We start from the raw sequence: 14,257 nt of genomic DNA on the forward strand, positions 1-14,257 counted from the left end.
AAAAAAAAAAAAGTTATCAAAAAAATTTTAGGGGGGACCGTTCCCCCACCTAAAATTTAGGGGGGCACGCCCCCCCCCCCCCGCTTCCGCCGCCTATGCCGTCCGCAGACGGGGGGTAGTTTTAAATCCATGATGAACATTTTCGTGAAGTTCAAAAAGGGTCTTTGAACAAAACTAGCATGCGGAAAAGAAAAAACGCGAAGCTAACTATATTATACCATATTCCAGGCCAGAGACAAAGAGCATGTCTAAATGACTGGACTGAACAACGCTCTTTGGCATTTTTATCTGACTTCCGGAAATATTGAGAATTTAACGAATTCATTTCCAGTTGAAATCTGCCTAGCTTGACATCTGAAGTTGAATTGCAACGGTTAGTCTCTTCGCCTTTTGCCCAAGCAGCTGCTCTCGATCCTCCGGTATTTCCCGCGAGAGCGACCTTCTCCACGGGACTTCTGCCGGGCTGGCGGCGTATTTTTTTTTACACCACTGCTCCGCCAAAATCCCCAGAAATACGAAAGAAACGACTCTCGGGCAAGTCTAATCTATGCGCTCTTGAAAGCAAAGCTCTCGGAATTCCCGCGTGAGATGTGTATTATGAACCCGGTGTATTAAGTTGAATGAATCATCCAAAACCACCTGAAATCATCCCGTTACCACATTATTTTCTTAAGGTTATTGTTGATATTACGGAAAAGGTTCTAAAAAACCATTTTAGCTTGTAACTGAGCTGATTTTGTATTGAAAATGAATAAGATGTAAAGGATATTGTCTATTTAAAGTCTTGTGGCGAATTGAATTTGCTGAAAGTGTGGTGAGGGCACTTTATAGGTATTTTTCCTACAGTATATATATAGGCCTCACCAGCGTCCCTACGGGGGGAGGGGCAGGGGGCAGTCTGCCCCCCCCTGACGAGTCACAAACCATGCAAGGGACGTATCCCTGCCCCCCCCCCCCTGACGAGCTTGAAGCCCTTTTTTGCTTGTCAATTTTTTTTCTGGTACCGTGAAATCCTATATTTGTGGTTGAAGACCTTTTTATTTTTTTTTATTTTTGCTTGTCAAATTTTGGGGCGGACGAATTTGCCCCCCCCCCCCGTGAAAAATCCTAGGTACGTACGCCACTGATATAGCTAGGCTTTCTAGTATTGACTTGTTCTGAGGTTTTCCCAACCTTAAATACTTTTCAGAATCACGTACAGAGTATACATTTGCAGCAATTTGTACGTAGTGCACCTGTTGGATAAAGTTCAGTTGTAGCTGTGATCTGAGAAAGATGAAAAGAGCCCGAAAAGAGAGGAGAAGCTATAGGGGTGGGGAGTGCGAAGGAATAGAGATAAAGGGGGAGAGCTAGGAGATACAAGGAGATTGATTTGGAAAGAAATTATATTGTGAAAAAAAATCAAAAGAAATGGGCCTTAAGCAAGAGGGGTGGGGGAATAGTCTACCCAAGCAGAAAAATCAGATGAACAAAACGAAAACGTTCATTGGACAACTAAATATTTATGAAATTTTAATCACATAAAAATATGGGGAAATCACATGACAAATTGCTGATTTCATGAAGTCATGGATGCACCACTAACCATTCATTTTGTTTACAAATGTATTTATCATTATTTGACCAATCACATGATTTTTTTCAGAACTCGAATCAAGCCTTGTTATGTAGGCCTTCTTAAAATATAATGAACTCAAAATATTGAGCTTGACTATATTTTTATACCTTTAATCACTCAATTATTATAAATATTGAATCATAAATTCATATTTTCAAGGTTGTTAAATAGAACTATAAAGTCTGTAATAATGGAAACATGAAAAGCATATCCATCATCTAGATATCCTGGAAAAAGTTTTGAGGAAATCAAAATTTCGGAAAAAATTACATTTTGTAGTAATGATTAATGAACTATGCTGGTTAGTCGTGCACCTATGATGTCAGCAAGTTGGTAATCGCCTAGTGATATTCATTTCATTAAAAATTCATAACATTCGTATTAGTTTTCCGATTTCCCTTTATGCCTTTTCTGTCAATTTGATTTTTCCTGTCCCGTTGAAAAAAAAGGTTTTTTGGCGTAGACTTTCCTTTAAAAAAATGAGAAAGAAAGAATTAATAGAGGCCGTAGAGAGAAGATCTTATCTGCCAAATAAAAATAATAATAATAATGATCAAAATATGACTAATATAAAATCATATTCCTAGAGCGCATATCACTGCAGAAGCAGTCCCTATGTGCTTTGTAATTATAGAGAAAAGCAAAGGTATCAAGGTGTACTTATCAATAAATACAGACCAAAGTGATTGTGCCTAATTTAATGACAACAAAATAAAGGTTTTTTGTATTGGGCAAGACCACTGTCGCCCAAATACAGAACGGAGAATGCTGGAGAGTGAGAGAGAGCTAGGGTGAGTGCTGAAGATCAGAGAGGTGAAAATTTTAGTCGACGAAGAAAAGAAATCTAGTCTATCTGCAGCTAAGAACCCTCGCTAATTCTTTGTTTCATGTATCTGAATGTCTGGAGGTGCCATAAGTGCGATTAGGTCTCTACAAACTAAACGCTTTTAAAAAGCTATATATCTATATTGAAATCATAAGGTTTGTTTTGTATGACTATTGAACGAAATCAAGATGTGCACGACGAAACGTGTGTGGTCAACGTGTTAGACTCTAGCGCGAGCCGTTTCTGTGGGGTTTTTCAATATTTTGGCGGAGCAGTGGTGTAAAAAAAAAATACGCGGGCTGGCGAACCGGTTATGAATGTGATTGGTCTCGTGAACGCGAGAAGCCACTCTCGTGAACGCGAGAAGCCACTCTCGTGAACAGCACTTTACAGCAGTCAGGACTGCACAGCTCAGAAGCTTCACCGCGCCGTCCACGCACTACATCTACTCGCTGGAAATACGGTATGTAAGTAAACGAAGGAAGGAAAAAAGAAAGAAAGGAAGGAAGGAAGGAAGAAAGAAGGAAGGAAGGATGAAAGAAACGCGTCTGACGAAAAACGCGCTCATGTTGAAACATGTCTGACAAAAATTCTGATGCTTTAGTATTGTGTGTTAGCGTGCCTCGCCACTGTGCAGGTGTGAATGCAGTTAGAAAACACTTAGTCTATCGGAAAGGACCCAAATGTTGGTCCTGTGTATAGGCAGGGTGACCAGACGTCCCGTATTTCCCGGGATTGTCCCGTATTTTGCTTCTTTGTCCCGGCGTCCCGACAAACCCTTCCCGGGACGCCTATTTGTCCCGTATTTCAGAATATTGAACAAAATGTATTTAAAAGTGACAAATCATTTGTATGGCTATATTATGGGTTCTCAGATAACTGATTTGGAGATGTAATCTCGGAGGAACAATTAAGTTATTGAGTTTTCATAACTAGATCTAGTTGTTTCAGCTTTCGTTTTGAGTCTTGTTGTGTATGATGCCGCGATGTTTCATCTAATTTTTAAGTAAAAAAAAATCACTTTGAAATTTTATTCATTTCTAAAACATTATTTTTAATTCTAAAATTATATTTGAAAAACACCAAATATCATGATTTTTGTTAGATGATTGGATTTTTTTTTGCTTTTTTTTTGCTTTCTTTCTATCCTTTCTGCTTGCCCGTTTTTGTTCCATCTATCTTTATTTCCTATTTGTCTTTCCTGATCCTTTCTCTCTCTGTTCATTTTTCTTTCTTTCCCCCTTTTTCTTACCCGTCTTCTTTATCAAATTTCCCTTTTTTATATTCTTTCTTTCTTAAAACTTTTTTTCTCCCCCCTCCCTTCCTCTCCTTTTTCTTTAAATTCTTTCTCTTCTTCCATTATGTTTTCATTCCCTCCTCACTTAAATTCTTTCTCCCTCTCTTTCCTCCTTTCTTTCATTCTTCATTTTACTTTTCCTTCTAATTCTTTCCCTTATTCTTTATCTCCCTCCCTCTCTTAAAGGTAAATACTAGTTTTCGTAACAATATAAAAATGAGTTTGTACAGAATGCAATGAAATGACCACCAAAGTGTCTATTTGTATAAATAAAACACATGTGCCAAAGGATTCTGGAAGAAATTGTGTAATTGCTGAGAAATCAGCAAATAATTACAGGATTCGGGTAGAGCGTCGGGCCCGACGCCCTAAGCAATAATTATACATTGTCCCACGTGCGCTTATCTGTGTTGGGGATCTTCGGTGTGAACATTTATTAGCGTAGATTTCAAGATTTCACAAAGTTCAGTTAACGTAACTGTACCAAATCTAGATCCTTGTTGATATACTGACAATTAAGCCTTGTTTTACAGACTTTCTCATGAAATCAGTGTTTACTGCAACTACTGGAATTTCTCTTTAATTCCTTCCTTCCCTCCTCCCTTCTTTCTCTGTTTGCTTCTTTCTTTCAAAGAATGAAGGAAACATTTTTCTTTCCTTCATTCTTTCTTTCCTCCTCATTTTTCTTACTTTTTTTTCTTTCTCTCCTTTATGTTGTCGTTCACACATTGTATTCTTCTTCCATTCCTTTCTTTTTCTTTCTTTCTGTATTCAATTCAAAGAATGACGGTAACATTTTTCGCTCTTTTATTCTTTCTTTTATTCTAACTTTCTTTTATTCTTTTTTCATTTTTCCTTCATTTTCCCCTTAATTTTTTCTTTCTTTCTTCTCAATTCATCTCTTTTCTTTCGTCTTTTCTTTCTCTCCTTCATTCTTTCGTTCACCCACCCTTCCAATTCTTTATAATTTTTCACAGGTGTAACCAGTGGCGTAACTACGGGGGCATGGGGGGGCACGTGCCCACCCCCCCCCATCGGCTGGCCCAAAAAAAAACGGGGGAAAAAGAGGGAGAAAGTGAGAGAAACGTAGTGGGAAGGAAAAATTATTAATTATGTTATATTATATTATAATTAAGTTATATTACATAAAAATAAAAAAGATATCATAACTTTATGAAACATAATTTGCTCAGGGCCTATGTCTTCATTGTTCCTGATGCTCGCATTGTCTGTTTAACGAGATATATAATCCTGTTGTGCTAAAACCTCCCGTTTTCAAGTCAATATACACCAAATTATTTCCTCGCACTTCGAATTATTATTGTTTTATGCAGTGACATATCATTTTAAGGTCTTAATATCAAACATTTCACGTCCGCGCTTACGTTCGAATTAGTGGATTAGTGAGATTATGTCCGCTCTTCATGAATTATTAAAACCAGTCCCTAAAATGTCACTTTCTGATCTGAATATAAAAAATTTCAGCTTGCGCTCGCATCATTTGGTTAGTGAAATACGCATGAACTACGTGAATTCCTACAAACAAGCATTAGAATGCCCCTAGCTCTTCAGGTGTGAATTTCCTAATTTTTAACTCGCGCTTCGCGCTCGCAATATTTGATTAGTGAGAAGTGCATGTTAATCATGATTACAATGACTACAGGTGCTTGATGTGTTTGGATGCATATAATTCTAAAAAAATCAGCAAGCGCTTGGTACTCGCATTAGATTACTATAGTGAGATATGTATACTCTTAATAGATTCCTACAATATAGTCCGTTTGGGGTCAATATATACAAAAATTATGTGATCAGTAACATACATATTCGTTTAATGACACTGTCCTTAAAATGTCTATAGGTCAGTATACCTAGCAACTGAGCACGCTTCGCGCGCTCACTAGGTGAATCAAAATTTTTGCTGGTGCCCCCCCAATGCCGTGACTCACGGTACGCCACTGGGTGTAACACTGTGTAGCCTTCTTTGTTGATCTTTTTTGGTCGATTGTCCCGTATTTCATTTTGTGAAATCTGGTCACCCTGTGTATAGGAGAGTCACAACCTATGCATGTTAAAACCAATACACTATTGGTCGAAGAGTAGGGTGTTCACCCTAGTCTTGAGGACGCAATGATGATGATTTTTTTAAGATATGTCATATACTTCTTCATCATTGACGTCTTGACACTCTCCATAGTGTCTTAAGCGAAGGACCAAAACAAAGATGGATTTCCCTGAGAAATCCATCTTTTTAAACCAAAATCATGAGAATTCTATTAATTTTATTCATTCTTACACCTTCCTACATCTAATGCGTAGGAAGGTTTTAAATATTATTACATAACAATATAAAAAAATGAAGATTTCTTACCTAACTGATGCCGCGTAGACCCCTCGTTCCACATGTAAACAACGGGAATACAATAGCGTCGACCCTTGAACCGCTTATGTATGACGTACTTCCGGAAAGCAATGCCGTCTTAACGAACAATTTAGAGATAAAAATTCTTATTTAACAAATATTAACATTTATTTGTGATCATAAATAATTTATGTATATTAATATGAATTATTTATGATTGAAAAATAATTTTTTATTTTTGTCAAATAAGAATTTATATCTCTAAATTGTTCGTTAAGACGGCATTGCTTTCCGGAAGTACGTCATACATAAGCGGTTCAAGGGTCGACGCTATTGTATTCCCGTTGTTTACATGTGGAACGAGAGGTCTACGCGGCATCAGTTAGGTAAGAAATCTTCATTTTTTAATATTTTTATGTAATAATATTTAAAACCTTCCTACGCATTAGGCGTAGGAAGGTGTAAGAATGAATAAAATTAATAGAATTCTCGTGATTTTGGTTTAAAAAGATGGATTTCTTAGGGAAATCCATCTTTGTTTTGGTCCTTCGCTTAAGACACTATGGAGAGAGTGTCAAGACGTCAATGATGAAGAAGTATATGACATATCTTAAAAAAATCATCATCATTGCGTCCTCAAGACTATGTTCACCCAGTGTATTGCACCTGCCTGTCCCGGCAAAATTAAAGTCAATCTTGATGTTCATATGCCATAATGATCAATGTTGATTGTGGGCATTAATGGAACTAGACAAGACAAGAAAGAAAGATTGAAAGAAAGAAAAGAAAGGAAGAGGAAAAAGAGAACAAGTAAACTGAACTGGTGAACGGCTGAAACAAAGAAATATTAAAACCTATAGCCTTATAGGCTATATAGAATAGTAGAAAATGACTTTTTTTTGACTAAATACTATGGACAAATCAAATTTTAGACTCGCTCTTTAGCCTTTAGGTCAGAATATAAAAAATTGTCTTCAATTGTTTAGATAGATACCCATCCTGTTTATGCCTTGTCACAAAAATGCTCCACGTCCAGTTCTGTGTTGGAATGTCATAAATTTTCAGCTTGGGCAACGCATTTGCATAAAAATGTTTAGTCGCCCAGGCCTACCCATCCTGCTTGATGAACCAAAGTGCATAGAATGTTAAAAGTTTAGGTCTGGTGAGCATTTCATCGATATTTTCATCTGACAAGTTGTCAGATCTGACATCTTTCCTTGATTCTGATTGGCTGAGAGGCCATGTTCCCATGGTAACTGTCAGATAAACTGGTACTTGTCAGGTAAAATGTCCGAGAAGTCCTTTCATGAAAATTTTCAGCTCACGCTTCGCATTCGCATTAACCTAGATACTATCCTGTTCATGCTCATGTGGGAGGGTACCATTTTTTAAAAGTATGGCAAGTCTGCGCATATCTGTGCGATTCTAATAAAACTAGTTTCCACTAAAATAGTTTTAAGACGGTAGTGAGAACAGTGTATTAGCCAACCAAATTAATACATGTGGAGCTGTAGCTTTTTAGCTTACAAATGATCACTAGCGTACCTACGGGGGGGGGGGGGCAGTCTGCCCCTCCTGACGAGTCACAACCCATGCAAAGGACGTATCCCTGCCCCTCCTGACGAGCTTGAAAACCTTTTCTGCCCCCCCCTGACAAGCTTGAATACCTATTTTGCCCCCCTGACGAGCGTTTTTTTTTTTTTTTGGTCAATTTTTTTCCTGGTATGAAATCCTTTATGATTGAAGGCCTTTTATTTTTTTTTTGCTTGTCAAATTTTTCGGCGCACAGTTTTGCCCCCTCCCTTTTTGGAAATCCTAGGTACGCTACTGCCAGTGATAATACATTTCAAGAAACAAGGTGTAGAATTTATTTCAGATATGACATTTGTTCAGCAATCACAATAGAACTGAATATAGGGCCGTCTGCACCATCCCGAGTTTTCAAATTAGCGCGCTATTTCTGATCCGGCAAATTATCCCGATCTGAAAAATCTCGAGATTGTTTGTAATGCAGACGCAATTATCGCGCTAGTTCGTAGGATTAATCTCGAGATTGCAATCCCAAGTCAACTCGGGTTTATTTGCAAAATAGCGCGCTATTTACGAATTATCGCGCTAATTCGTAGGTGCAGACGCACTCGGGTTTGGACTCGGGTTAATTTATTCATGACCTTCAGTCCATAATGCAATTCGCGTTCCATTTCCGCCTTGGTAAAAACATAAACAGCGATTATACCGAACGCATGCGAAAGTCAACTTTATCATAGCGTTCATCAATTCCCCAATCAGCAACGATGGTGTCAAGCCCCCCGTGAATGGATTTTGGGAGAGACCAGACCGATGGGGGAGGCGCTCATTATCGACGATGGTCATAGTCAATAACAATACTGACAGCATTGTCGTCTTATTCCTTCGCAAAATGTGAGCAAATAGCATTTCTTTCGTGTCTTTCCTCCCCTCTCTCCCTCTCCCCTTCTGTCGTTGCCTCGGAGTCCGCCATCATATTAAACGAAGAATACTTCACTCGCTTATAATTATAGCGCGGCTGAGCTGAGAGGATTGTTGCATAACAACGGTCGAATTCGGCGAAAGAGTACATGGACTTGATTGCATATCGCGGGAAGTTATTCAAAAGCGCGGGCCGTTGAAACTCCAAGATCGAAAGTGCGCATGCTCGGAATATCGGGCTTGTTGCCTCGCTCGAGCAAGAATCGCTCTTCGTGCGATGGTGGAGACGGGGTTTCTTGAATCTCGAGATTAATCGCGAAGAGGGCTGATCGGGCTAAAATCTCGAGATTGAGCAAACTCGGGATGGTGCAGCACCGCCTTATGAGAGATTGTAAAGAACTAGTGACCTGTAAAACAGTTTACCCAGATGGGGATTGAGCCAATCAGTGTTTATAATAAACATAAAACTGCCTGGGGAGAAGCAAGAAAAATCTGACCTTTGATAACCTTGGATCAAAGTGCTGTATTGAAGAGTCTGTAAAACAGTTTGCAATACTGTGCATTAGGTGGTTTCAAACCGCCTCGATCATAAGAATCCCGTTAAATTACGAGAACATTTGTATGCTAAAAAATACCGTTAATTATTCCTGCATTCACACCGCCCCGAAACATACCCTTCGGGATAAGTTCCTGAAGTTACGAGCATGCGCAGTATGGTCTCTGATAAGCAGGCAAGGCGCGAGATTCAAAATCACAAGCCCAGCAGCCACCCACAGCTCCAGTGCTCAACGACACGCTGGGCTAAAAGTTCCCGTAAATTGCTTTCACATCGCCAAAATACCTGCGACCTTGGAAAAATCCCTGCGAAAGTTCTTGTAATTTCACCAAGTACCTACTATTTAGCGGGTATTTTCTTTCGGGAAAATTATGAGTAGTTTGCTTTCACATTACCAAAATACCTTGTATTTTCTGATTGGGGTAAATTTCCCGATCAGAGAATACCTGGAACTGACGACCTTCGAGGCGGTCTGAAACCACCTATTGATTGAAAACTAACCTCTTTTGTCAAAGGCATGGATAAATTCTTGTTTTGTCAAATGTTATGTCTGTTAATCAGACCATGGAGATACAAACATTTTCAGACTCAATCTTAAGTAGCTTGTACTCTTCCCTGTGACTGTTAAGTCTTTGAAGTTGAGTTTAGGCAATAAAATATATACATTTTTCATTGTAAATATAAGTAAAATTACATGTACTTTTCGAGATGCCAGATGAGCTCTACATCATTGATGTGATAGTTTAGTTTCCGGGGATCATTTGAGCATTTCAGGAGAAAAATTGCCCCCAGCCCCCATGTATTTTCCCCTGAGTTGAATTAATGGGAGAGATCACAAAGTCCTCTTTAAATGGTTTAAGATACAGTATATTTTAGGTTTTCATTGCAAAACCTCAAGGTCTTTTAAAAAATAAAATCCTGAAATGTGATATGTGATTGTATGAATAATTGTGGATTGAATTTATTATAGAATGTCACTGGCAATTGCCAACATTTTGTTCCAAACAAGAATTACAAAATGGTACAAAACAAAATATACAATACTAGGAATATAGCAGGGTTGGCGGATTTAAATCACGTTGATTTAAATCATGATTTAAATCGCGATTTAAATCACCATGATTTTTTTTAAAAAATCATTGATTTAAATCACTTCCATTGAAACATGTACAAATCATGGACAAAGTATTTGTTCAATGCAGTTTTAATTCTTCAAGTCAACTGAAAAAACTTTGAATTAACTTTATATCAATAAAAGATCAACAAAGTCTTCATATCTACTTAAAACAAATTAAAATCAAATTAATAAAATCAGGTAATTCCTTAAAAACTACAGATGTATGTTGTCAATAGGTAGGGGAAGGCGGGGTAAGTTGTGACAGTTTTTGCTTTTTGCATGTTAGAATTGATACGATTAATAATCTTGTCGAAATAAGTACCTTGCATTGAAATTTAATTCTTCTGAAATATTTTCCACTTATATATAACTTTCTATCCCCACAATGAAAGTCATTGTGACCTTTGAAGAAAACGATGTCAAATGGCTCAACTTGCCCCATATATGGGGTAAGTTTGAGCCACCTTCTGGGGTAAGTTGAGCCACAAAAACTATGTACAAAATGTATGGGGGAGAACCAGCATGTCATTTTTTGTTTAAAGTCAATTCACTTGCTAATTCTCTATAAATACTAACATCCTGTAAAAGGAAAAGAGCAGTCATGTAAATTTGCATCTTTCAGCCTGCATTTCAATCGATTGTTATGGTTTGTTTGTTTTTTAAGATACATTACCATAGGAATTACCATGGCTCAACATGCCCCATGCTGTTTGGCTCAACTTACCCCAGTCCGAACTTAGTGCGATAATTTTGTATCCACACATTTATTTTGCATCCATCATATAAAAGACTATGACAAGAATGAAGATCCATACCTGGACTAATAATGTTGTTATCATGTCTTTATTATATTTAAAGACGTGTGTGTTTATAAAGCACTTATCTATTTCACACTCTTATTTACTTTTTTGGCTGAAATTCATATTTTTCCCTCTAAAAAAATACTTTTTGTTTCAAAGTTGGAAACAATGTGGTGGGGTTAGGGGTTATGCTATGGGTCATCAGTACATGACACCACCACGATGTCTGACTCATTCATTATTGGCCTGGGGCTGGTGGCTCAACTTGCCCCTATGCTCAACTTACCCCGCCTTCCCCTACTCATTTTTTGTAAATTATGTCGAGTTTTTCTTCTGAAATTTTACATTCTTTGTCAGTTATTATTAGTCAATTTCTTTCTTAACATAAAGTTTTCACATAATCCAACTTTTCAGAGAGCAGTTTGTAAAAAAGATATATAATATATAAAAGTCAATGAGAAAAGGTTTGTTGGCAGTTTTCCAGTTTTGATCCTTCGCCTACACATAACTACTTCTGTCATGTAAAATAACAAAATGATACCTGCATGTAATCAACATATTTAACATGCCTCTTATTTCGTATTGTTACATTTATCATACATTTGATGTTTTAAATAACATAATTATAAAAATCACATTAACATAATGTAGTACAGTCATAAGCTTTCTCTTATAAACCTTTTAAGTCACTGCAGCCCATTTTATGTTCAGTGCTACAAATAATGGAAGTTTTGTATCTGCATGTAATAATGGAAAGAGCTCTATAACAACAATTTGCAAAACTCAGAATAAACATTTAACACTGCATTTTAATGTTAAGATGCAGGTACTTCAGTTACAATCATTGGCAGTTGTAAGCTGTGTCTCATTTAAAATAAAATACTTCTTTTTGTAATACATATATGTTGTAATTTAAGCAGTTTTGCAGTTTTTATCCTTTAAGTTAAAAGTAAGTAGATTCTTTTTCATACTTCATGGATCAAACAGATTTTTTTTTAGAGAATATGGGAATGAAAATTGTAGATTAATGTAAAAAAAAATCACAGTAACAAAATGTAGTATAGTCACCCTTTGACTAAGCTATCTCCTATATTGTTCTCCAAAACTGAGAGTTTTGCATCTATATCTGTAGCAAGAGAAGAGCTTTTTATCAAAAAGATCCTAAACATATAGGGGAAGGCGGGGTAAGTTGAGCATAGGGGCAAGTTGAGCCACCAGCCCCAGGCCAATAATGAATGAGTCAGACATTGTGGTGGTGTCATGTATTGATGACCCATAGCATATCCCCTAACCCCACCACATTGTTTCCAACTTTGAAACAAAAAGTAGTTTTTTAGAGGGAAAAATATGAATTTCAGCCAAAAAAGTAAAAAAGAGTGTGAAATAGATAAGTGCTTTATAAACAACACGTCTTTAAATATAATAAAGACATGATAACAACATTATTAGTCCAGGTATGGATCTTCATTCTTGTCATAGTCTTTTATATGATGGATGCATAATAAATGTGTGGATACAAAATTATCGCACTAAGTTCGGACTGGGGTAAGTTGAGCCAAACAGCATGGGGCAAGTTGAGCCATGGTAATTCCTATGGTAATGTATCTTAAAAAACGAACAAACCATAAAAATCGATTGAAATGCAAGCTGAAAGGAGCAAATTTACATGACTGCTCTTTTCCTTTTACAGGATGTGAGTATTCAAAGAGAATTAACAAGTGAAAAGACTTTAAAAAAAATTGACATACTTGTTTTCCCCCATACATTTTGTACATAGTTTTTGTGGCTCAACTTACCCCAGAAGGTGGCTCAAACTTACCCGATATATGGGGCAAGTTGAGCCATTTTACATCGTTTTTTTCAAAGGTCACGATGACTTTCAGTGTGGGGATAGAAAGTTATATATAGGTGGAAAATATTTCAGAAGAATTAAATTTCAAGTCAAGGTACTTATTTCGACAAGATTATTAATCATATCAATTCTAACATGCAAAAAGCAAAAACTGTCACAACTTACCCCGCCTTCCCCTACAGTTGTAGTCTCTCTTTGACTATTGTAAAGCTGTGACTAATTGAAAAAAATCATTGATTTGAATTATTTCTCTTACAATATACATGAATACTAGTAATTGGCAAAGGGTTTGTTGGCAGTTTTGATAAGGGATTTTTTCTCTTGGATTTTTCAAATATTTGAATGAAAAATCCCAGAGGGGAATTTTCTCTACTCACTGGGAATTCCCTATGGAATATTCCTTCATAGGCCTATGTATGATAGAATTAAGTTCAGATACATGATTCCTCAAATTTATCTTTAATTGTCCATTTTTACTGGATTTTAATTACAAAATATGTGGTTAAGAACAATATTAGGGGTGAAATGTATAACATCAATATTGATGTCATTGTAAGAGTAAGGGGGGGGGATAATTACCCTTTTTTTCGAAGGAACTTTAAAAAAATCAAAAAAATCTGATTTAAATAAAAAAAATCTGATTTAAATCAAATAAATCCAATTTTTTGATTTTTTAAAAAAAATCAAAAAAATCGCCAACCCTGGAATATAGGCAGAAAAACAAAACAAAATTGTATTGTGTAAAAAACACAATCGGGGAGAAGAAACAATAAATCAGATCCCAAATGACCCATTGCCAAAATCTCTAGCAACCATCCCAGGGTACCATAACAGGTTCCAGTTGTATAAAAGTTACTATTATGGTATTAACTTTGCAATCCAAGGTAACGATGCTCAACAGCCAAGGACAATCAAGGGTTTTCCAGGGAAGTTTTTATACCATTGGATGGCAGAGTTAATAATGACTTTTATGCAATGGGTCCTAGAAGAATGGACAGTTGGTTGTAATTTTTTCTTTTTAACTACCACTCCTGCTCACAAATGTGAATGCGGAGTTTGTTTTCTTTGATTTTGTTTACAAAGCACAGTGACATTTTGTAATCTTTTGACCAACTCTGATTTCATAAGGTCACTCCTCTCTGCCTGTGCGTGGTCTAACATGTGAGGAGGAACCTATTGCATAACAACTATCCTGTTCCAATAGTAGCTAACAAAAGATTGCATGCATGAATTGAATTGTTTACCTAGGGGTAGTTTGGCATTCAGGCTTAAATAATTTTTCCCGTCTGAGCTTAAACTTTAATGAGCAAATCTTGGCTAAAAGTCTAGTCATCTTTCCTTTTCTCAGAATGCACTATGAAGAGGTAATTGGTGTATGAAA

The 14,257-nt window shown here is 36.8% G+C and overlaps 1 protein-coding gene across 1 annotated transcript in view; it reads left to right on the forward strand.

Annotated features, from left to right (window-relative positions):
* The first annotated feature begins 2,799 nt into the window (after positions 1 to 2,799).
* Positions 2,800 to 14,257, forward strand: part of LOC121426114 (integral membrane protein GPR155-like) — a 51,983-nt gene continuing 40,525 nt past the window's right edge. The window contains exon 1 of the mRNA XM_041622282.1: positions 2,800 to 2,907. The gene's annotated coding sequence lies outside the window, so the exon portion shown is untranslated. The remainder of the gene's footprint in view (positions 2,908 to 14,257) is intronic.

This window comes from Lytechinus variegatus, chromosome 13, assembly GCF_018143015.1.
Source record: "Lytechinus variegatus isolate NC3 chromosome 13, Lvar_3.0, whole genome shotgun sequence".
In the NCBI taxonomy this organism is placed as follows: Eukaryota; Metazoa; Echinodermata; class Echinoidea; order Temnopleuroida; family Toxopneustidae; genus Lytechinus; species Lytechinus variegatus.